Consider the following 24,280-nt stretch of genomic DNA (forward strand, 5'->3'; position numbering starts at 1 on the left):
ACACGGAGAGAGAGAGATACCCAGAACACGGAGAGAGAGAGGGAGATACACAGAACACAGAGAGAGAGAGAGAGATACACAGAACATGGAGAGAGAGAGAGAGAGATACACAGAACACGGAGAGAGATACACAGAACACGGAGAGAGAGAGAGATACACAGAACACGGAGAGAGAGAGAGATACACAGAACACGGAGAGAGAGAGATACACAGAACACAGAGAGAGAGAGAGAGAGAGAGATATACACAGAACACGGAGAGAGAGAGATACGCAGAACACGGGGAGAGAGAGATACACAGAACACGGAGACAGAGAGAGAGATACACAGAACACGGAGACAGAGAGAGAGAGATACACAGAACACGGAGAGAGAGAGAGATACACAGAACACGGAGAGAGAGAGAGAGATACACAGAACACGGAGAGAGAGAGAGAGATACACAGAACACGGAGAGAGAGAGAGAGATACACAGAACACGGAGAGAGAGAGAGAGATACACGGAACACGGAGAGAGAGAGAGATACACGGAACACGGAGAGAGAGAGAGAGATACACAGAACATGGAGAGAGAGAGAGAGAGAGAGAGAGAGAGATACACAGAACACGGAGAGAGAGAGATACACAGAACATGGAGAGAGAGAGAGATACACAGAACATGGAGAGAGAGAGAGAGAGAGAGAGAGATACACAGAACATGGAGAGAGAGAGAGATATACACAGAACACGGAGAGAGAGAGATATACACAGAACACGGAGAGAGAGAGAGATATACCCAGAACACGGAGAGAGAGAGATATACCCAGAACACAGAGAGAGAGAGAGATATACCCAGAACACGGAGAGAGATACACAGAACACGGAGAGAGAGAGAGAGATACACAGAACACGGAGAGAGAGAGGTACACAGAACACGGAGAGAGAGAGAGAGGTACCCAGAACACGTACAGAGAGAGAGAAATCCAGAACACAGAGAGAGAGTGAGAGAGCGAAATCCAGAACACGGAGAGAGAAAGATCCAGAACACGGAGAGAGAGCGAGAGAGAAACCTATCGGATGGAGATCTGTATTAGACAAAGGAACAGGAGGAGGCAATTCAGCCCCTCGAGCCTGTTCCGCCATTCAATCCGATCATGGCTGACCTATGCCTCAACCCCATTTCCCCACCTTTGCTCCATATTCCTTGACAAAATTCTGTTGCTATAGATGCAGAAACGAACAAATGTCAAAACAATTTTTTTTTTAGTAAATCAGACGGGAAAGGAAGCTATGTAAGTAGTTCACTCAGAAACTCTGGAATGTGGGTGCAGGATGAGCTGAGACGTAGCAGAGATGGGGGCCTCAAACTCTGGCAGCCTGACTCTGGGATGCCTGGGAAAGAAGCTATTAAAACACACGAGCTTAATAACTTACGGACACATTGGACTAACCTCAGCTTGAACCTTCATTCCCCAGGAGTTCCACCCACTCCCTCCCGGGATCCTCTCCTCTCGTTAATGTGTCACAGCTATCTGTTCAAGCGTGAGGTGGAAAGTTCTAGACAGTGATACCAGCCTGTCACCACCCCCCACGCACACGTACGCAGCACAAGTTCAAAGCTTAACTTGGAGTTCAGCGATCGAATGTGAAACAACAAATTATTCTCTTTCCCTCACGATAGTGTTGCCTTAAAATGAAGGGCAGCCATTTTAAGTCAGCCATTTTGTTATCTCCTTGACATTGGGGGAGGAGGGAGAGAACCACTTTGAGTCAGCCATTTTGTTATCTCCTTGACATTGGGTAGGAGGGATAGAACCACTTTGAGTCAGCCATTTTGTTATCTCCTTGACTTTGGGAGAGGAGGGAGAGAACCACTTTGAGTCAGCCATTTTGTCATCTCCTTGACATTGGGGGAGGGGGAAGGAACCACTTTGAGTCAGCCATTTTGTTATCTCCTTGACATTGGGGGAGGGGGAGGCAACCACTTTGAGCCAGCCATTTTGTTATCTCCTTAACATTGGGGGAGGGGGAAGGAACCACTTTGAGTCAGCCATTTTGTTATCACCTTGACATTGCGTAGGAGGGATAGAACCACTTTGAGTCAGCCATTTTGTTATCTCCCTGACATTGGGCGAGGGGAAAGGAACCACTTTGAGTCAGTCATTTTGTTATCTCCTTGACATTGGGGGAGGAGGGAGAGAACCACTTTGAGTCACAGAAATCACAGAAATCACAGAAACCCCACAGTGCAGATAGAGGCCATTTCGGCCCATCGAGCCTGCACCGACACATATCCCACCCTATCCCCGTAACCCCACGTATTTAATCCCCCTAACACTAAGGGTCAATATATCATAGCCAATCAACCTAACCCGCACATCTTTGGACTGTGGGAGGAAACCGGAGCACCCGGAGGAAACCCACGCAAACACGGGGAGAATGTGCAAACTCCACACAGACAGTCACCCGAGGCCGGATTCGAACCCGGGTCCCTGACGCTGTGAGGCAACAGTGCTAACCACTATGCCACCGTGCTGCCATTTTGTTACCTGCTTGACACTGGAGGGGGAGGGAACCAATTTGAGTCAGCCATTTCCTTACCTCCTTGGCATTGGGTTGAAGGACTTCAGTTATGGGAGAGACTGGAGAAGCTGGGATTGTTCTCCTTAGAGCAGAGAAGGTTAAGGGGAGATTGACCAGAATGGTACCAGGGATGAGGGACTTCAGTTATGTGGGGAGACTGGAGAAGCTGGGATTGTTCTCCTTAGAGCAGAGAAGGTTAAGGGGAGATTGACCAGAATGCTACCAGGGATGCGGGACTTCAGTTATGTGGAGAGACTGGAGAAGCTGGGATTGTTCTCCTTAGAGCAGAGAAGGTTAAAGGGAGATTGACCAGAATGGTACCAGGGATAAGGGACTTCAGTTATGTGGAGAGACTGGAGAAGCTGGGGTTGTTCTCCTTAGAGCAGAGAAGGTTAAGAGGAGATTTGATAGAGGTGTTCAAAATCATGAGGGGTTTTGATAATCAGGGAGAAACTGTTTCCAGTGGCAGGAGGGTCAGCAACCAGAGGACACAGATTTAAGGTGATTGGCAAAAGAATCAAAGGCGACAAGAGGAAAAACTTTGTACGCAGCGAGTGGTTGTGATCTGGAATGCACTGCCTGAAAGGGCGGTGGATACAGATTCAATAGTAACTTTCAAAAGGTGTATTGGATAAATGCTTGAAGGGGAAAGGATTGCTGGGGTGATGGAGAAAGAGCAGGGGGGGTGAGATTAATGGGATGGCGGTTTTAAAGAGCCAGCACAGGCACGATGGGCCAAATGGCCTCCTTCTTTCGGGTGAGATGTTAAACTGAGGCCCCATCTGCTCTCTCATGTGTCTTATGTTCATTAATAAATAGACATTCTTATTATGAACACAGCTAGCTTTTGCTAGTTACTTTAGTGAGCACATGTGGACTAGGTACTGTATCTGTAGAGGCTTCCATCTTGACTGCTGCCTTGTGGGTAGCCTAGTGCCTCATGGGTAATGTAGTCTTAATATACATACAGCTGGGTAGTGTAGTCTTATACATACAGCTATATACAGCTCTACACAGCTCTACGGCTCCACCTAGTGTCCACTATAGAATGACATGTTATTGATCATTACAAGGTGAACATGAAAGATCCCATGGCACTATTTCGAAGAACAGCAGGGGAGTTCTCCCCGATGCCCTGGCCAATATTTATCTCTCAATCAACGTCACAAAAAACAGGTTATCTGGTTATTATCAGATTGCTCTTTGAGGGAGCTTGCTGTGTGCAGATTGGCTGCCGCGTTTCCCACATTACAACAGTGACTAGACTACAAAACATAGGTCATTCTGGCGGCGAGGGATTGAGGGGTGTGCTGCAAGGGCAGAAAGACTGATGTGTGGGACCTTCCTCAGCACAGGCCGGGGAAGGAACCTGTCCCATCAAACACTCCCAGGGCAGGTATAGCACGGGTTAGATACAGAGTAAAGCTCCCTCTACACTGTCCCATCAAACACTCCCAGGGCAGGTACAGCACGGGTTAGATACAGAGTAAAGCTCCCGCTACACTGTCCCATCAAACACTCCCAGGGCAGGTACAGCCCGGGTTAGATACAGAGTAAAGCTCCCTCTACACTGTCTCATCAAACACTCCCAGGGCAGGTACAGCACGGGTTAGATACAGAGTAAAGCTCCCTCTACACTGTCCCATCAAACACTCCCAGGGCAGGTACAACACGGGTTAGATACAGAGTAAAGCTCCCTCTACACTGTCCCATCAAACACTCCCAGGGCAGGTACAGCACGGGTTAGGTACAGAGTAAACCTCCCATTACACTGTCCCATCAAACACTCCCAGGGCAGGTACTGCACGGATTAGATACAGAGTAAAGCTCCCTCTACACTGTCCCATCAAACACTCCCAGGGCAGGTACAGCACGGGTTAGATACAGAGTAAAGCTCCCTCTACACTGTCCCATCAAACGCTCCCAGGGCAGGTATAGCACGGGTTAGATACAGAGTAAAGCTCCCTCTACACTGTCCCATCAAACACTCCCAGGGCAGGTACAGCGTGGGTTAGATACAGATTAAAGCTCCCTCTACACTGTCCCATCAAACACTCCCAGGGCAGGTACAGCACGGGTTAGATACAGAGAAAAGCTCCCATTGCACTGTCCCATCAAACACTCCCAGGGCAGGTACAGCATGGGTTAGATACAGAGTAAAGCTCCCTCGACACTGTCCCATCAAACACTCCCAGGGCAGGTACAGCACGGGTTAGGTAGAGAGTAAAGCTCCCTCGATACTGTCCCATCAAGCACTCCCAGGGCAGGTACAGCATGGGTTAGATAGAGAGTAAAGCTCCCTCTGCACTGTCCCATCAAACACTCCCAGGGCAGGTGCAGCGCGGGTTAGATACAGAGTAAAGCTCCCTCTACACTGTCCCATCCAACACTCCCAGGGTATGTACAGCGCGGGTTAGATACAGAGTAAATCTCCCTCTACACTGTCCCATCAAACACTCCCAGGGCAGGTACAGCACGGGTTAGATACAGAGTAAAGCTCCCACTACACTGTCCCATCAAACACTCCCAGGGCAGGTACAGCACGGGTTAGATAAAGAGTAAAGCTCGCTCTACACTGTCCCATCAAACACTCCCAGGGCAGGTACAGCACGGGTTAGATACAGAGTAAAGCTCCCTCTACACTGTCCCATCAAACACTCCCAGGGCAGGTACAGCACGGGTTAGATACAGGGTAAAGCTCTCTCTACACTGTCCCATCAAACACTCCCAGGGCAGGTACAGCACGGGGTTAGATACAGAGTAAAGCTCCCTCTACACTGTCCCTTCAACCACTCCCAGGGCAGGTACAGCATGGGTTAGATACAGAGTAAAGCTCCCTCTACACTTGATGTGCCTCAATAATTCCGAGACTCGAAGGTAGCAGAACAAAACAAGGCTTTTATTAACTTAGAACGAAACACGTAAGCGAGAGAGATGTCGTCCTTCTGGAGATTGGGGCTAGACTGAAGCTAGCTTACAAACGGGGCCAGGTATGGGCGGAGCCCTACACACAGCACATTCCAGTATGCAATACAGCACATTCCAGTACACAATACAATGAGGTCTGGGGGAAGGGAAATGACACTGAAACCGATCTCAGTCACAGGCAGTGATGAATGGAAATATTTCATCACATTCACCCCTTCTATAGATTTAGTCTGTTCGGGGGTTTGAAAGTCCTCTGCGACCGACGTGGCTGTTGCGGTGCCGCGGGTGTCGGCTGGGTGTCCCCGGTAGCCTCCTGGGTCTCTGCCGGGGGTGCCGCCAACGTTGTTGAAGGGGTAGTTGGTGGGCGTGCCGTTGGTCGGTGTTCTTCCGGGGATGATGAAAGAGTAGTGGGTGGGTAAGTGTTGCTGTGATCGTCGTTGCCGCTATTGCCGTGGTTGTTGTCGATGCCGGCTGGGGCGACGTCTTTTATGGACACGGTGTCCTCCCTTCCGTCCGCGTGCTGGACATATGCGTATTGGGGGTTGGCGTGGAGTAGGTGTACTGGCTCCACGAGAGGGTTCGTCTTGTGGCCCCTCACATGCCTTCGCACGAGTACCGGACCTGGGGTGGAGAGCCATGACGGCATGGATACGCCTGAGGTGGATTTCCGGGGAAAGACAAACATTCGTTCATGAGACGTGGTATTAGTGGCCGTACACAATAGCGACCGTATCGAATGGAGCACATCCGAGAGGACTTCCTGCCAGCGGGAGATAGGGAGGCCCTTGGTCCTTAGAGCTAGAGTGACTGCTTTCCATACTGTCCCGTTCTCCCGCTCCACTTGGCCGTTACCCCGGGGGTTGTAGCTGGTGGCACGGCTCGTGGCGATCCCCCTGGACAGCATGTACTGGCGTAGCTCTTCACTCATGAAGGACGCCCCCCTATCCGTATGGATGTAGCTCGGCATACCGAACAGGCAGAACAGGCTGTTGAGGCATTTAATGACTGTGGCGCTGGTCATGTCTGGGCAGGGGAAGGCGAATGGGAACCGGGAGTATTCGTCCACAATGTTCAGGAAGTAAACATTGCGGTCGACGGATGGGAGGGGGCCCTTGAAATCTAAGCTGAGCCGCTCAAAGGGCCGTGTAGCTTTGATTAAGTGGGCTCTATCTGGGCGGTAGAACCGAGGCTTGCACTCAGCGCAAGTGCGGCAGTTCCTGGTCAGGGACCGAACTTCCTCAATCGAGTAGGGTAAGTTACGGGACTTTATGAAGTGGAACAGCCGCGTGACCCCTGGGTGGCAGAGGTCGTTGTGGAGGGTCTGTTGCCGATCCCCGGTGGCGCTGGCACACATCCCTCGTGAGAGGGCGTCAGGGGATTCGTTAAGGGCCCCTGGCCGGTAAATGATGTCGTACTCGAAGGTGGAGAGCTCGATCCGCCACCTAAGAATCTTATCATTTTTAATCTTCCCCCTCTGTTTATTATTGAACATAAACGCTACCGACCGCTGGTCGGTAAGTAGGGTGAAGCATTTGCCGGCTAGGTAGTGGCGCCAGTGGCGCACTGCCTCCACGATGGCTTGGGCCTCCTTTTCCACGGAGGAGTGTCTGATCTCGGGCCCTTGGAGGGTCCTCGAGAAGAAAGCTACGGGCCGCCCCACCTGGTTGAGGGTGGCCGCCAAGGCGAAGTCAGACGCATCACTTTCCACTTGAAATGGAGTGTTCTCGTCCACTGCCTGTAGCCTGGCCCGCTCAATATCTTGCTTAATGCTTTTGAAGGCAGCGTGGGCCTCAGCAGAGAGCGGGAAAGAGGATGCTTTCAAGAGGGGGCGGGCTTTGTCGGAGTAGTTGGGGACCCATTGGGAATAATAAGAAAATAACCCCAGGCATCTTTTCAGGGCTTTGGGAGTGTTGGGCAGGGGCAGCTCCCGTAGGGGGCGCAATCGGTCGGGGTCTGGTCCGATTTCCCCATTCTCCACCACGCTGCCTAGTATGCAGAGGCGCGTGGTGTTGTAAACGCACTTGTCCTCGTTGTAGGTGAGGTTGAGTTTTTGTGCGGTTTTCAGGAACCTCTCGAGGTTCGAGTCGTGATCCTGCTGGTTGTGACCGCAGATGGTGACGTTGTCGAGGTAGGGGAAGGTTGCCTGCAAGTGGTGGTCATCGACCATGCGGTCCATCTCCCTCTGGAAGACCGAGACCCCATTCGTCACCCCAAAGGGGACTCTGAGGAATTGGTAGAGGCGTCCGTTCGCCTCGAAGGCGGTGTACGGGCGGTCCTCTGGTCTGATAGGGAGCTGGTGGTATGCTGACTTGAGGTCGATGGTGGAGAACACCCGGTATTGGGCGATTTGGTTCACCATTTCTGATATGCGGGGTAGCGGGTAGGCGTCTAGTAGGGTGTACCTGTTGATCGTTTGACTATAGTCGATCCCCATCCGTTTCTTCTCGCTACCCCTTACCACTACCACTTGGGCGCACCACGGGCTGTTGCTGCGTTCAATAATGCGCTCTTTCAGGAGCCTGTCTACCTCGGTCGCGATAAACCGCCTGTCCTCCCAGCTGTACCTCCTGCTTTTGGTCGCTATTGGCCGGCAGTTAGGGGTAAGGTTCGCGAATAGCGAAGGCGGCTTTACCTTCAGGGTAGCCAGACCGCAGACTGTGAGGGGCGGCTGGGACCCACCGCACTTGAGCGTGATGCTTTGGTGGTTGCACTGGAAATCCAGGCCCAAGATCACGCTCGCACATAGGTTCTTCATGATTAATACTTTAAAATTATCATATACAGTTCCGTTAACGCACAATTGTACCGTGCAGTAACCCAGAATGGTCGATGTCTGGGTTTTGTCAGCCATAGAGATGGTACCCTGAGTAGGGACCACCTTTAGGGAGAGTTGTTGTGCCAGTTCTGGGTGGATAAAGCTCTCCGTGCTTCCACTGTCAATTAAGCATTTAACCCGGCACCCGTTTACCTCGATGTCCACCATTGATCTGGATAGCGGGTGCGGCCTGGTCTGGTCCACTGTGACCGATGCCACTGTAGGGCCCTGATCGAGACAAGATGGCGTCCACGCTGTCTGCTCACAAGATGGCGGACCCCACGAGGTCGGGCAAGATGGCGTCCAAGATGGCCGCTCCCACGGCGCACACGCGGCGGTGGCGGGTTTTGGTTTTCCGGCGGGGTTCCCTCTGCACACCTTCCCGAAGTGCCCCTTCTTACCGCACTTAAAGCAGGTGGTGCCTTTCGCCGGGCACAGGTTTCTGGTGTGCTTTAGCTGCCCGCAGAAGTAGCAGTTGGGTCCCCGACGCGTCGCAGCTGTCGTAGGGCTTCTGGGGGGAGAGCGGGGCCCCGACGGTGTCGGGCTGCCGGGCGGGGAAGATGCCTTCCAAGATGGCGGCGCCCTTGGTGCACACGTGGCGGCTTGGACGGCGCGGGCTGAAGAGTAGGCGTCCGAGTTTCTCTGGGCCACATCCAGGGATCGCGCGGTGTCCGCAGCCTGTTTCAGGTCCATTCCCGTTTTTTCCAGCAGTCTTTGCCGGATGTAAGTGGAGCTGAGGCCTGTGATAAAGGCATCGCGAACAAGCTCGTCGGTGTACACTGCGGCTTTTACATCTCGGCACTTGCAGTCTTTGCCAAGCATTTTCAGGGTGCCTAGGAACTCCTCCACCAATTCCCCAGGTCGCTGTGCGCGAGTGGCGAGCAGATGCCTAGCATGCACCTCATTCGTAGGCTGCTGGTAATGCGCCTTTCAGATGTCGCAGGCGGCCAGGTACGTGTCGGCGTCTTGGATGAGGGGGTAAACCCGGTGGCTTACCCAATTCCGCAGAATTCCGAGTTTCATACTCGCAGCGTCCGTAGCGTCTTTGACGGCTGCGGAGTTGTCCAGGAAGAATTCCATACACATAAACCAGTGTCCGAAGCGTGCTGATGCGTCCGGAGCATACTGATCCAAATCCAAACGTTCGGGTTTCAGGAGTTGATCCATTGTGTTGAAAAATAAGTCAATAAAATTGATGTGCCTCAATAATCCCAAGACTCGATGTTAGCGGAACAAAACAAGGCTTTTATTAACTTAAAAGATAACACGCAGTGGAGAGAGGTATCTTCCATCTGGAGCTCTGCAGTACTGGATATGAGGCCAGACTGAGCTGGCTTACATAGAGGCCAGGTATGGGCGGAGCCCTACACACAACACATTCCATACATTCCAATATACAATACAATGGTGAGGAGAAACCTGAAACCAACCACAGTCACAGACAATACAATGGTGAGGGGAAACCTGAAACCAACCACAGTAACAGGCAGTGATGAATGGAATATTTCATCACACACAGAACACGGAGAGAGAGAGAGATACACAGAACACGGAGAGAGAGAGAGAGATACACAGAACATGGAGAGAGAGAGAGAGATACCCAGAACACGGAGAGAGAGAGAGATATACACAGAACACGGAGAGAGAGAGAGAGAGAGAGAGATACACAGAACACAGAGAGAGAGAGAGAGAGAGATACACAGAACACGGAGAGAGAGAGAGAGAGAGAGAGATACGCAGAACACGGAGAGAGAGAGAGAGAGATACACAGAACACGGAGAGAGAGAGAGAGATACCCAGAACACGGAGAGAGAGAGAGAGAGAGAGAGAGATACACAGAACACGGAGAGAGAGAGAGAGATAGAGAGATACACAGAACACGGAGAGAGAGAGAGAGATACACAGAACACGGGGAGAGAGAGAGAGAGATACACAGAACACGGAGAGAGAGAGAGAGATACACAGAACACGGAGAGAGAGAGAGAGATATACACAGAACACGGAGAGAGAGAGAGAGATAGAGAGATACACAGAACACGGAGAGAGAGAGAGAGAGATACACAGAACACAGAGAGAGAGAGAGAGATATACACAGAACACAGAGAGAGAGAGACAGATACACAGAACACGGAGAGAGAGAGAGAGAGATACACAGAACACGGAGAGAGAGAGAGAGATACCCAGAACACGGAGAGAGAGAGAGAGATACCCAGAACACGGAGAGAGAGAGAGAGAGAGAGAGAGATACACAGAACACGGAGAGAGAGAGAGAGATAGAGAGATACACAGAACACGGAGAGAGAGAGAGAGATATACACAGAACACGGAGAGAGAGAGAGAGATACCCAGAACACGGAGAGAGAGAGAGAGAGAGATACACAGAACACGGAGAGAGAGAGAGAGAGATACCCAGAAGACGGAGAGAGAGAGAGAGAGAGATACACAGAACACGGAGAGAGAGAGAGAGAGAGAGATACACAGAACACGGAGAGAGAGAGAGATATACACAGAACACGGAGAGAGAGAGAGAGAGATACACAGAACACGGAGAGAGAGAGAGATATACACAGAACACGGAGAGAGAGAGAGAGAGATACACAGAACACGGAGAGAGAGAGAGAGATACACAGAACACGGAGAGAGAGAGAGAGATACACAGAACACGGAGAGAGAGAGAGAGATACACAGGACACGGAGAGAGAGAGAGATATACAGAACACGGAGAGAGAGAGAGAGAGATACACAGAACACGGGGAGAGAGAGAGAGAGATACACAGAACACGGAGAGAGAGAGAGAGATACACAGAACACGGAGAGAGAGAGAGAGATATACACAGAACACGGAGAGAGAGAGAGAGATAGAGAGATACACAGAACACGGAGAGAGAGAGAGCGAGATACACAGAACACGAGAGAGAGATATACACAGAACACAGAGAGAGAGAGATACACAGAACACGGAGAGAGAGAGAGAGAGATACACAGAACACGGAGAGAGAGAGAGAGAGAGAGAGAGATACACAGAACATGGAGAGAGAGAGAGAGATAGAGAGATACACAGAACACGGAGAGAGAGAGATATACACAGAACACGGAGAGAGAGAGAGAGATACCCAGAACACGGAGAGAGAGAGAGAGAGAGATACACAGAACATGGAGAGAGAGAGAGAGAGATACCCAGAACACGGAGAGAGAGAGAGAGACTATTACAGCATCAGGGAGCTTCAGCATAGCAGTGAATGCACTAAAAGAAAAAGCCCGAAGAGCCCTATATGCAATAAAAAGAAAATTCTACAACATCCAAATCCCAATCAAAATCTGGCTCAAAATTTTTGACAGCATAATCCTGCCCATTGCACTGTACGGTAGTGAAGTATGGGGCCCGCTAAATCACCAAAGCTACACTAAATGGGAAAAACACACAATAGAAGCCCTACATGCAGAATTCTGCCGAAGCATCCTTCGCACCCAAAGAAAAACGCCAACAAATGCATGCAGAGCCGAACTAGGCAGATACCCACTGATAATAAACATCCAAAAACGAGCACTAAACTTCCTAAATCACCTCAAATCTAGCTCCCCAGACACCCTTCATTTCAAAGCCTTTCAGACCCAAGAGCTAAACCCAGAAAAGAGTCCCCTGAGTCAGCTGCTACTGGTACTCAGCCGGACCCTGACCAGCCCCAGACCAACACAGCCGTCCAAACACCAATCCGAGTGAACCAAATCATTAAACAATGCAAAGAAACCTACCTGGAACATTGGAACAAAATAACCGAAAACCAAAGCAGATTAGAATGTTACCGGGCCCTAAAAAGAGAATATAAACTGGCAGACTACCTCACGACCATCAGAGACACAAAACAGAGACAGACCCTCACCAGGTACAGACTAAGCGACCACCAACTGGAAATTGAAAAAGGCAGATACAAGAAATCCTGGCAGCCTAGAGAGAATAGAATATGCGATCAATGTCTGGCTGGCGAGGTTGAAACAGAAATGCATTTCCTCCTAAAATGCGAAAAATTCAACACATCAAGAAACATATTATTCAACAAGCTAAGCCAAACAACCCCAGATTTCAAGGAATTGGATGATCTGTCAAAATTGAGATTAGTCCTAGGAGAAGGAGACAGACCATACCTTGGGGCTAAATATGTAACAACATGTCACAACCTGAGGACTGTTTAAAAGTAAGACTGTTTAAAATTAATATTGAACGTACCAAATGAAGTAGAAAGACTGTTTAAAATTAATATTGTTTAAAAGTAATATTGTATATACCCAACAAATGTCAAATCGATTGACACCTACAGAATGTTGGAAAACTGTACCTTTTTGCTATGTAAGCTTTGGCAATATGGTTCTCTGTAAACTTTCATGCCAATAAAGCATTTGAACTGAACTGAACTGAACTGAGAGAGAGAGAGATACACAGAACACGGAGAGAGAGAGAGAGAGAGAGATACACAGAACACGGAGAGAGAGAGAGATATACACAGAACACGGAGAGAGAGAGAGAGAGATACACAGAACACGGAGAGAGAGAGAGATATACACAGAACACGGAGAGAGAGAGAGAGAGATACACAGAACACGGAGAGAGAGAGAGAGGGCTGCAATTTGAGCCCGACCCTGTTCAACATATACATAAATGAATTAGCAGACATGCTGGAGCAAAGCGAGTCACCAGGTCTCCGTCTCCTGGATGGAGAAGTGAAGTCCCTGTTCTATGGGGACAACCTGGTTCTGCTGTCTCCCACAGAACAGGGATTACAGCAACAACTAGACCTACTCGACAAATACTGCCAAAATTGGGCTCTAACAGTAAATCTAAAGAAAACCAACATCATGATTTTTCAGAAAAGACCCAGATGTCAGGAAAACAAATACCAGTTTACCCTCAGTGATACCACTATAGGACACACTATGAGCTACACCTACCTTGGTCTAACTATTACAGCATCAGGGAGCTTCAGCATAGCAGTGAATGCACTAAAAGAAAAAGCCCGAAGAGCCCTATATGCAATAAAAAGAAAATTCTACAACATCCAAATCCCAATCAAAATCTGGCTCAAAATATTTGACAGCATAATCCTGCCCATTGCACTGTACGGTAGTGAAGTATGGGGCCCGCTAAATCACCAAAGCTACACTAAATGGGAAAAACACACAATAGAAGCCCTACATGCAGAATTCTGCCGAAGCATCCTTCGCACCCAAAGAAAAACGCCAACAAATGAATGCAGAGCCGAACTAGGCAGATACCCACTGATAATAAACATCCAAAAACGAGCACTAAACTTCCTAAATCACCTCAAATCTAGCTCCCCAGACACCCTTCATTTCAAAGCCTTTCAGACCCAAGAGCTAAACCCAGAAAAGAGTCCCCTGAGTCAGCTGCTACTGAAACTAAGTACTCAGCCAGACCCTGACCAGCCCCAGACCAACACAGCCGTCCAAACACCAATCCGAGTGAACCAAATCATTAAACAATGCAAAGAAACCTACCTGGAACATTGGAACAAAATAACCGAAAGCCAAAGCAGATTAGAATGTTACCGGGCCCTAAAAAGAGAATATAAACTGGCAGACTACCTCACGACCATCAGAGACACAAAACAGAGACAGACCCTCACCAGGTACAGACTAAGCGACCACCAACTGGAAATTGAAAAAGGCAGATACAAGAAATCCTGGCAGCCTAGAGAGAATAGAATATGCGATCAATGTCTGGCTGGCGAGGTTGAAACAGAAATGCATTTCCTCCTAAAATGCGAAAAATTCAACACATCAAGAAATATATTATTCAACAAGCTAAGCCAAACAACCCCAGATTTCAAGGAATTGGATGATCTGTCAAAATTGAGATTAGTCCTAGGAGAAGGAGACAGACCATACCTTGGGGCCAAATATGTAACAACATGTCACAACCTGAGGACTGTTTAAAAGTAAGACTGTTTAAAATTAATATTGAACGTACCAAATGAAGTAGAAAGACTGTTTAAAATTAATATTGTTTAAAAGTAATATTGTATGTACCCAACAAATGTCAAATCGATTGACACCTACAGAATGTTGGAAAACTGTACCTTTTTGCTATGTAAGCTTTGGCAATATGGTTCTCTGTAAACTTTCATGCCAATAAAGCATTTGAACTGAACTGAACTGAACTGAACTGATACACAGAACACGGAGAGATAGAGAGAGATACACAGAACACGGAGAGAGAGAGAGAGATACACAGGACACGGAGAGAGAGAGAGATATACAGAACACGGAGAGAGAGAGAGAGATACACAGGACACGGAGAGAGAGAGAGAGATACACAGAACACGGAGAGAGAGAGAGAGATACACAGAACACAGAGAGAGAGAGAGAGAGATACACAGAACACGGAGAGAGAGAGAGAGATACACAGAACACGGAGCGAGAGAGAGAGAGAGATACAGAACACGGAGAGAGAGAGAGATACACAGAACACGGAGAGAGAGAGATACACAGAACACGGAGAGAGAGAGAGAGATACACAGAACACGGAGAGAGAGAGAGAGAGATACACAGAACACGGAGAGAGAGAGAGAGAGATACACAGAACACGGAGAGAGAGAGAGAGAGAGAGATACACAGAACACGGAGAGAGAGAGAGAGATACACAGAACACGGAGAGAGAGAGAGAGAGAGATACAAAAACACGGAGAGAGAGAGAGAGATACACAGAACACGGAGAGAGAGAGAGAGAGATACCCAGAACATGGAGAGAGAGAGAGATACACAGAACACGGAGAGAGAGAGAGAGAGAGATACACAGAACACGGAGAGAGAGAGAGAGATACACAGAACATGGAGAGAGAGAGAGAGATACACAGAACACGGAGAGAGAGAGAGAGAGATACACAGAACATGGAGAGAGAGAGATACACAGAACACGGAGCGAGAGAGAGAGAGAGATACAGAACACGGAGAGAGAGAGAGAGACACACAGAACACGGAGAGAGAGAGAGAGATACACAGAACATGGAGAAAGAGAGAGAGAGAGAGATACACAGAACACGGAGAGAGAGAGAGAGAGAGATACACAGAACACGGAGAGAGAGAGAGAGATATACACAGAACACGGAGAGAGAGAGAGAGATACACAGAACACGGAGAGAGAGAGAGAGAGATACACAGAACACGGAGAAAGAGAGAGAGAGATACACAGGACACGGAGAGAGAGAGAGAGAGATACCAAGAACACGGAGAGAGAGAGAGAGATACACAGAACACGGAGAGAGAGAGAGAGAGATACACAGAACAAGGAGAGAGAGAGAGAGAGATACACAGAACACGGAGAGAGAGAGAGAGAGATACACAGAACACGGAGAGAGAGAGAGAGAGATACAGAACATGGAGAGAGAGAGATACACAGAACACGGAGAGAGAGAGAGAGAGATACACAGAACACAGAGAGAGAGAGAGAGAGATACACAGAGCACGGAGAGAGAGAGAGAGATACACAGAACACGGAGAGAGAGAGAGAGATACACAGAACACGGAGAGAGAGAGAGAGAGAGATACACAGAACATGGAGAGAGAGAGAGAGAGAGATACACAGAACACGGAGAGAGAGAGAGAGAGATACACAGAACACGTAGAGAGAGAGAGAGAGATACACAGAACACGGAGAGAGAGAGAGAGAGATACACAGAACACGGAGAGAGAGAGATACCCAGAACACAGAGAGAGAGAGAGAGAGAGAGAGAGGGAGATACACAGAACACGGAGAGAGAGAGAGATACACAGAACACGGAGAGAGAGAGAAAGATACACAGAACACGGAGAGAGAGAGAGAGAGATACACAGAACACGGAGAGAGAGAGAGAGAGATACACAGAACACGGAGAGAGAGAGAGAGATACCCAGAACACAGAGAGAGAGAGAGAGATACACAGAACACGGAGAGAGAGAGAGCGAGAGATACACAGAACACGGAGAGAGAGAGAGAGAGATACACAGAACACGGAGAGAGAGAGAGAGATACCCAGAACACGGAGAGAGAGAGAGAGAGACAGAACATGGAGAGAGAGAGAGAGATACACAGAACACGGAGAGAGAGAGAGAGAGAGATACACAGAACACGGAGAGAGAGAGAGAGAGATACACAGAACACGGAGAGAGAGAGAGAGAGAGATAGAACACGGAGAGAGAGAGATATACAGAACACGGAGAGAGAGAGAGAGATACCCAGAACACAGAGAGAGAGAGAGAGATACACAGAAGACGGAGAGAGAGAGAGAGAGATACACAGAACACGGAGAGAGAGAGAGATACCAGAACACGGAGAGAGAGAGAGAGACAGAACACGGAGAGAGAGAGAGAGATATACAGAACACGGAGAGAGAGAGAGAGATACACAGAACACGGAGAGAGAGAGAGAGAGATACCCAGAACACGGAGAGAGAGAGAGAGAGAGATACCCAGAACACGGAGAGAGAGAGAGAGAGAGAGATACACAGAACACGGAGAGAGAGAGAGAGATACACAGAACACGGAGAGAGAGGGAGAGATACACAGAACACGGAGAGAGAGAGAGAGATACACAGAACACGGAGAGAGAGAGAGAGAGAGAGAGAGAGAGAGAGAAATCCAGAACACAGAGAGAGAGTGAGAGAGCGAAATCCAGAACACGGAGAGAGAGAGAAAGATCCAGAACACGGAGAGAGAGCGAGAGAGAAACCTATCGGATGGAGATCTGTATTAGACAAAGGAACAGGAGGAGGCAGTTCAGCCCCTCGAGCCTGTTCCGCCATTCAATCCGATCATGGCTGACCTATGCCTCAACCCCATTTCCCCACCTTTGCTCCATACTCCTTGACAAAATTCTGTTGCTGTTGATGCAGAAACGAACAAATGTCAAAACAAATTTTTTTTTTAGTAAATCAGACGGGAAAGGAAGCTATGTAAGTAGTTCACTCAGAAACTCTGGAATGTGGGTGCAGGACGAGCTGAGACGTAGCAGAGATGGGGGCCTCAAACTCTGGCAGCCTGACTCTGGGATGCCTGGGAAAGAAGCTATTAAAACACACGAGCTTAATAACTTACGGACACATTGGACTAACCTCAGCTTGAACCTTCATTCCCGAGGAGTTCCACCCACTCCCTCCCGGGATCCGATCCTCTCGTTAATGTGTCACAGCTATCTGTTCAAGCGTGAGGTGGAAAGTTCTAGACAGTGATACCAGCCTGTCACCACACCCCACACACACGTACGCAGCACAAGTTCAAAGCTTAACTTGGAGTTCAGCGATCGAATGTGAAACAACAAATTATTCTCTTTCCCTCACGATAGTGTTGCCTTAAAATGAAGGGCAGCCATTTTAAGTCAGCCATTTTGTTATCTCCTTGACATTGGGGGAGGAGGGAGAGAACCACTTTGAGTCAGCCATTTTGTTATCTCCTTGACATTGGGTAGGAGGGATAGAACCACTTTGAGTCAGCCATTTTGTTATCTCCTTGACTTTGGGAGAGGAGGGAGAGAACCACTTTGAGTCAGCCATTTTGTCATCTCCTTGACATTGGGGGAGGGGGAAGGAACCACTTTGAGTCAGCCATTTTGTTATCTCCTTGACATTGGGGGAGGGGGAAGCAACCACTTTGAGCCAGCCATTTTGTTATCTCCTTAACATTGGGGGAAGGGGAAGGAACCACTTTGAGTCAGCCATTTTGTTATCACCTTGACATTGGGTAGGAGGGATAGAACCACTTTGAGTCAGCCATTTTGTTATCGCCTCGACATTCGGGGAGGAGGGAGAGAAGCACTTTGAGTCAGCCATTTTGTTATCTCCCTGACATTGGGCGAGGGGAAAGGAACCACTTTGAGTCAGCCATTTTGTTATCTCCCTGACATTGGGCGAGGGGAAAGGAACCACTTTGAGTCAGTCATTTTGTTATCTCCTTGACATTGGGGGAGGAGGGAGAGAACCACTTTGAGTCACAGAAATCACAGAAATCACAGAAACCCCACAGTGCAGATAGAGGCCATTTCGGCCCATCGAGCCTGCACCGACACATATCCCACCCTATCCCCGTAACCCCACGTATTTAATCCCCCTAACACTAAGGGTCAATTTATCATAGCCAATCAACCTAACCCGCACATCTTTGGACTGTGGGAGGAAACCGGAGCACCCGGAGAAAACCCACGCAAACACGGGGAGAATGTGCAAACTCCACACAGACAGTCGCCCGAGGCCGGATTCGAACCCGGGTCCCTGGCGCTGTGAGGCAACAGTGCTAACCACTATGCCACCGTGCTGCCATTTTGTTACCTGCTTGACACTGGAGGGGGAGGGAACCAATTTGAGTCAGCCATTTCCTTACCTGCTTGGCATTGGGACGAAGGACTTCAGTTATGGGAGAGACTGGAGAAGCTGGGATTGTTCTCCTTAGAGCAGAGAAGGTTAAGGGGAGATTCACCAGAATGGTACCAGGGTTGTGGGGCCTCAGTTATGTGGAGAGACTGGAGAAGCTGGGGTTGTTCTCCTTAGAGCAGAGAAGGTTAAGGGGAGATTGACCAGAATGGTACCAGGGATGAGGGGCCTCAGTTATGTGGAGAGACTGGAGAAGCTGGGGTTGTTCTCCTTAGAGCAGAGAAGGTTAAGAGGAGATTTGATAGAGGTGTTCAAAATCATGAGGGGTTTTGATAATCAGGGAGAAACTGTTTCCAGTGGCAGGAGGGTCAGTAACCAGAGGACACAGATTTAAGGTGATTGGCAAAAGAATCAAAGGCGACATGAGCAAAAACTTTGTACGCAGCGAGTGGTTGTGATCTGGAATGCACTGCCTGAAAGGGCGGTGGATACAGATTCAATAGTAACTTTCAAAAGGTGTATTGGATAAATGCTTGAAGGGGAAAGGATTGCTGGGGTGATGGAGAAAGAGCAGGGGGGGTGAGATTAATGGGATGGCGGTTTTAAAGACCCAGCACAGGCACGATGGGCCAAATGGCCTCCTTCTTTCGGGTGAGATGTTAAACTGAGGGCCCATCTGCTCTCTCAGGTGTCTTATGTTCATTAATAAATAGACATTCTTATTATGAACACAGCTAGCTTTTGCTAGTTACTTTAGTGAGCACATGTGGACTAGGTACTGTATCTGTAGAGGCTTCCATCTTGACTGCTGCCTTGTGGGTAGCCTAGTGCCTCATGGGTAATGTAGTCTTAATATACATACAGCTGGGTAGTGTAGTCTTATACATACAGCTATATACAGCTCTACACAGCTCTACGGCTCCACCTAGTGTCCACTATAGAATGACATGTTATTGATCATTACAAGGTGAACATGAAAGATCCCATGGCACTATTTCGAAGAACAGCAGGGGAGTCCTCCCCGATGCCCTGGCCAATATTTATCTCTCAATCAACATCACAAAAAACAGGTTATCTGGTTATTATCAGATTGCTCTTTGAGGGAGCTTGCTGTGTGCAGATTGGCTGCCGCGTTTCCCACATTACAACAGTGACTAGACTAAAAACATAGGTCATTCTGGCGGCGAGGGATTGAGGGGTGTGCTGCAAGGGCAGAAAGACTGATGTGTGGGACCTTCCTCAGCACAGGCCGGGGAAGGAACCTGTCCCATCAAACACTCCCAGGGCAGGTACAGCGCGGATTAGATACAGAGTAAAGCTCCCTCTACACTGTCCCATCAAACACTCCCAGGGCAGGTACAGCACGGGTTAGATACAGAGTAAAGCTCCCTCTACACTGTCCCATCAAACACTCCCAGGGCAGGTACAGCACGGGTTAGATACAGAGTAAAGCTCCCGCTACACTGTCCCATCAAACACTCCCAGGGCAGGTACAGCACGGGTTAGATACAGAGTAAAGCTCCCTCTACACTGTCCCATCAAACGCTCCCAGGGCAGGTATAGCACGGGTTACATACAGAGTAAAGCTCCCTCTACACTGTCCCATCAAACACTCCCAGGGCAGGTACAGCGCGGGTTAGATACAGATTAAAGCTCCCTCTACACTGTCCCATCAAACACTCCCAGGGCAGGTACAGCACGGGTTAGATACAGAGTAAAGCTCCCTCTACACTGTCCCTTCAAACGCTCCCAGGGCAGGTATAGCACGGGTTAGATACAGAGTAAAGCTCCCTCTACACTGTCCCATCAAACACTCCCAGGGCAGGTACAGCACGGGTTAGATACAGAGTAAAGCTCCCTCTACACTGTCCCATCAAACGCTCCCAGGGCAGGTATAGCACGGGTTAGATACAAAGTAAAGCTCCCTCTACACTGTCCCATCAAACACTCCCAGGGCAGGTACAGCGCGGGTTAGATACAGATTAAAGCTCCCTCTACACTCTCCCATCAAACACTCCCAGGGCAGGTACAGCACGGGTTAGATACAGAGAAAAGCTCCCATTACACTGTCCCATCAAACACTCCCAAGGCAGGTACAGCATGGGTTAGATACAGAGTAAAGCTCCCTCGACACTGTCCCATCAAACACTCCCAGGGAAGGTACAGCATGGGTTAGATAGAGAGTAAAGCTCCCTCGATACTGTCCCATCAAGCACTCCCAGGACAGGTACAGCATGGGTTAGATAGAGAGTAAAGCTCCCTCTGCACTGTCCCATCAAACACTCCCAGGGCAGGTACAGCGCGGGTTAGATACAGAGTAAAGCTCCCTCTACACTGTCCCATCAAACACTCCCAGGGTATGTACAGCGCGGGTTAGATACAGAGTAAATCTCCCTCTACACTGTCCCATCAAACACTCCCAGGGCAGGTACAGCACGGGTTAGATACAGAGTTAAGCTCCCACTACACTGTCCCATCAAACACTCCCAGGGCAGGTACAGCACGGGTTAGATACAGAGTAAAGCTCGCTCTACACTGTCCCATCAAACACTCCCAGGGCAGGTACAGCACGGGTTAGATATAGAGTAAAGCTCCCTCTACACTGTCCCATCAAACATTCCCAGGGCAGGTACAGCACGGGTTAGATACAGGGTAAAGCTCTCTCTACACTGTCCCATCAAACACTCCCAGGGCAGGTACAGCACGGGGTTAGATACAGAGTAAAGCTCCCTCTACACTGTCCCTTCAAACACTCCCAGGGCAGGTACAGCATGGGTTAGATACAGAGTAAAGCTCCCTCTACACTTGATGTGCCTCAATAATTCCGAGACTCGAAGGTAGCAGAACAAAACAAGGCTTTTATTAACTTAGAACGAAACACGTAAGCGAGAGAGATGTCGTCCTTCTGGAGATTGGGGCTAGACTGAAGCTAGCTTACAAACGGGGCCAGGTATGGGCGGAGCCCTACACACAGCACATTCCAGCACATTCCAGTATGCAATACAGCACATTCCAGTACACAATACAATGAGGTCTGGGGGAAGGGAAATTACACTGAAACCGATCTCAGTCACAGGCAGTGATGAATGGAAATATTTCATCACATTCACCCCTTCTATAGATTTAGTCTGTTCGGGGGTTTGATAGTCCTCTGCGACCGACGTGGCTGTTGCGGTGCCGCGGGTGTCGGCTGGGTGTCCCCGGTAGCCTCCTGGGTCTCTGCCGGGGGTGCCGCCAGGGTTGTTGAAGGGGTAGTTGGTGGGGGTGCCGTTGGTCGGTGTTCTTCCGGGGGTGATGAAAGAGTAGTGGGTGGGTAAGAGTTGCTGTGATCGTCGTTGCCGCTATTGCCGTGGTTGTTGTCGATGCCGGCTGGGGCGACGTCTTTTATGGACACGGTGTCCTCCCTTCCGTCGGCGTGCCGGACATATGCGTATTGGGGGTTGGCGCGGAGTAGGTGTACTGGCTCCACGAGAGGGTCCGTCTTGTGGCCCCTCACATGCCTTCGCACGAGTACCGGACCTGGGGTGGAGAGCCATGACGGCATGGATACGCCTGAGGTGGATTTCCGGGGAAAGACAAACATTCGTTCATGAGGCGTGGTATTAGTGGCCGTACACAATAGCGACCGTATCGAATGGAGCACATCCGAGAGGACTTCCTGCCAGCGGGAGATAGGGAGGCCCTTGGTCCTTAGAGCTAGAGTGACTGCTTTCCATACTGTCCCGTTCTCCCGCTCCACTTGGCCGTTACCCCGGGGGTTGTAGCTGGTGGCACGGCTCGTGGCGATCCCCCTGGACAGCATGTACTGGCGTAGCTCTTCACTCATGAAGGACGCCCCCCTATCCGTATGGATGTAGCTCGGCATACCGAACAGGCAGAACAGGCTGTTGAGGCATTTAATGACCGTGGCGCTGGTCATGTCTGGGCAGGGGAAGGCGAATGGGAACCGGGAGTATTCGTCCACAATGTTCAGGAAGTAAACATTGCGGTCGACGGACGGCAGGGGGCCCTTGAAATCTAAGCTGAGCCGTTCAAAGGGCCGTGTAGCTTTGATTAAGTGGGCTCTATCTGGGCGGTAGAACCGAGGCTTGCACTCAGCGCAAGTGCGGCAGTTCCTGGTCAGGGACCAAACTTCCTCAATCGAGTAGGGTAAGTTACGGGACTTTATGAAGTGGACCAGCCGCGTGACCCCTGGGTGGCAGAGGTCGTTGTGGAGGGTCTGTAGCCGATCCCCGGTGGCGCTGGCACACATCCCTCGTGAGAGGGCGTCAGGGGATTCGTTAAGGGCCACTGGCCGGTAAATGATGTCGTACTCGAAGGTGGAGAGCTCGATCCGCCACCTAAGAATCTTATCATTTTTAATCTTCCCCCTCTGTTTATTATTGAACATAAACGCTACCGACCGCTGGTCGGTAAGTAGGGTGAAGCGTTTGCCGGCTAGGTAGTGGCGCCAGTGGCGCACTGCCTCCACGATGGCTTGGGCCTCCTTTTCCACGGAGGAGTGTCTGATCTCGGGCCCTTGGAGGGTCCTCGAGAAGAAAGCTACGGGCCGCCCCGCCTGGTTGAGGGTGGCCGCCAAGGCGAAGTCAGACGCATCACTTTCCACTTGAAATGGAGTGTTCTCGTCCACTGCCTGTAGCGTGGCCCGCTCAATATCCTGCTTAATGCTTTTGAAGGCGGCGTGGGCCTCAGCAGAGAGCGGGAAAGAGGATGCTTTCAAGAGGGGGCGGCTTTGTCGGAGTAGTTGGGGACCCATTGGGAATAATAAGAAAATAACCCCAGGCATCTTTTCAGGGCTTTGGGAGTGTTGGGCAGGGGCAGCTCCCGTAGGGGGCGCAATCGGTCGGGGTCTGGTCCGATTTCCCCATTCTCCACCACGCTGCCTAGTATGCAGAGGCGCTTGGTGTTGAAAACGCACTTGTCCTCGTTGTAGGTGAGGTTGAGTTTTTGTGCGGTTTTCAGGAACCTCTCGAGGTTCGAGTCGTGATCCTGCTGGTTGTGACCGCAGATGGTGACGTTGTCGAGGTAGGGGAAGGTTGCCTGCAAGTGGTGGTCATCGACCATGCGATCCATCTCCCTCTGGAAGACCGAGACCCCATTCGTCACCCCAAAGGGGACTCTGAGGAATTGGTAGAGGCGTCCGTTCGCCTCGAAGGCGGTGTACGGGCGGTCCTCTGGTCTGATAGGGAGCTGGTGCTACGCTGACTTGAGGTCGATGGTGGAGAACACCCGGTATTGGGCGATTTGGTTCACCATTTCTGATATGCGGGGTAGCGGGTAGGCGTCTAGTAGGGTGTACCTGTTGATCGTTTGACTATAGTCGATCACCATCCGTTTCTTCTCGCTACCCCTTACCACTACCACTTGGGCGCACCACGGGCTGTTGCTGCGTTCAATAATGCGCTCTTTCAGGAGCCTGTCTACCTCGGTCGCGATAAACCGCCTGTCCTCCCAGCTGTACCTCCTGCTTTTGGTCGCTATTGGCCGGCAGTTAGGGGTAAGGTTCGCGAATAGCGAAGGCGGCTTTACCTTCAGGGTAGCCAGACCGCACACTGTGAGGGGCGGCTGGGACCCACCGTACTTGAGCGTGATGCTTTGGTGGTTGCACTGGAAATCCAGGCCCA

The sequence above is a fragment of the Somniosus microcephalus genome, unplaced genomic scaffold (assembly GCF_052327205.1).
Source record: "Somniosus microcephalus isolate GS21.2 unplaced genomic scaffold, FLI_Smic_1.0 unresolved_chr1, whole genome shotgun sequence".
In the NCBI taxonomy this organism is placed as follows: Eukaryota; Metazoa; Chordata; class Chondrichthyes; order Squaliformes; family Somniosidae; genus Somniosus; species Somniosus microcephalus.